Here is a 1,807-nt window from a genome sequence, read left to right on the forward strand (position 1 = left end):
TATATTAAAGCAATAAGCCCCAAGAAGCCATGGTTTACAGTGAATTTATAACAGCTAAGGGGCGTTGTTTGGTACGACGTGAAGCGGAGAAAAACCCCTTAGCTGTTATAAATCCACTGTAAACCACAGCTTCACGGGGCTTATTGCTTTTATAAAACGGCTATAACGGTTAGTTAGTAAGGTTTCGCAGAATAAAACAGAGCAAATAAAGTGTAATGATATTAATAAAAACAGTAAAAACAGTAGTTCCTCAGAAACGGTTGTAGTTCCAACAAAGTGGTTGCCGAGCAACACAAATGTAAACAAAGATGTATGTTTGTAGAGTAATTTACAACTGCTTCGAACTTGGCTCAACCAATCAGAATCAAGGACTGGAAATATCAGTTTCATAAAAATAATTTACCCAGCACTAATTATTAGTATAATTTAGAACTTATTATTATGAATACCATATAAATGTACATCATATTCATAATATATGTTATGTTCCTGTGGCTCAGTGGTAGAGCATTGCGTTAGCAGCGCAAAAGGTTGTGGGTTCAATTCCCAAGGAACACACTTACTGGTAAAAAATGTATAGCCTGAATGCACTGTAAGTTGCTTTGGATAAAAGTGTCTGCTAAATGCATAAATTATTATTATTATATGTATAATATATATAAATGTATAATATATACACATACGTTCATGTCAGTACTAGTAGTTTTATTAAAATGACTATTCATTTACAACAGTTTCACACCACCTGTTTACTAACAAGATAATTCTCAGTTGACCTCTGAATATACTTGACTAACGAGGGGAAATGTGCAAGAGAGACGCAGTTGTGCAAATGAGTCGGGGGCCAGTGAGTGCTCCGATCGGATCAATGCAGTAATTAGAGCAGCCGCTCAAGGCAGGGACTGGCAAGACTGTCTAACCCACACAGGAATACTCTATAAACACTCTCAATGTCCTCTCTGAAGGTATGCGTGTGCATGTTCAGACATGTCAGCCTGAGAGCCCTTGTGCTGTTTGGTGTCTGTGTGATTTGTTAGGTGGCTCTCTCAGAAATGGAACTGGGTGAGCGGCGAGGGGAAAGGTTGGGGAGTTCGACCGAACGCTACTTGTCATTTCCTCACAGTAAATTACACACTACCTCAGATCCTCTGTTGGTTGGAGCTAAACAAACAGGCAGTATCGTATCACCCATGGCAGCCCCTTTAGAGGTCAGAGGTCAATGACTGAGTGACAGGTGTGTGCACAGGGAATTTGAGAGCAAGATTACTGCTCCCACATCGAGAGAAAAAAAAAGAGAGATCCATTGCAAGTTGCAATCCAGCATTGACTGTTGAGAATTTATTGTTTAAATACTGAAACTGCATCCAGAGCACAACATTTCATGTCTTTCCAACAAATCTACACGTAGGAGGATTAATAATGCAGCTAAAGCCAGGTCCAAACTATTGGCATGATGTCTGGTCCACTTTGCAGCTTTTTCTAGCCATTTGTTCAGGAAGTAAACATTTGATCAAGACTAATGAAACTAACCTGAGTTTGTTTTGCTGTAATGTGTGAAATGAAGGATACTGTAATAGATAAAAAGCCCTTATTTGTTGATTTGTACGATAAAGTTCCTTTTGTTAACATTAGTTTACATCAACTAACAAGGGGGAAAAAATTAGTTAATGTTAATTTTAACATTTTAAAAATCATACATTATAAAAAAAAATATATATATATATATATATGGATGGTGTATATATAGATGTGGCCAACATCGGGTCCTGGAGAGCCACAGTCCTGTAGTGCTTCGCTGTGTGTGTAT

Source organism: Sinocyclocheilus anshuiensis, unplaced genomic scaffold, assembly GCF_001515605.1.
Source record: "Sinocyclocheilus anshuiensis isolate Anshui unplaced genomic scaffold, SAMN03320099.WGS_v1.1 scaffold1062, whole genome shotgun sequence".
NCBI lineage: Eukaryota > Metazoa > Chordata > Actinopteri > Cypriniformes > Cyprinidae > Sinocyclocheilus > Sinocyclocheilus anshuiensis.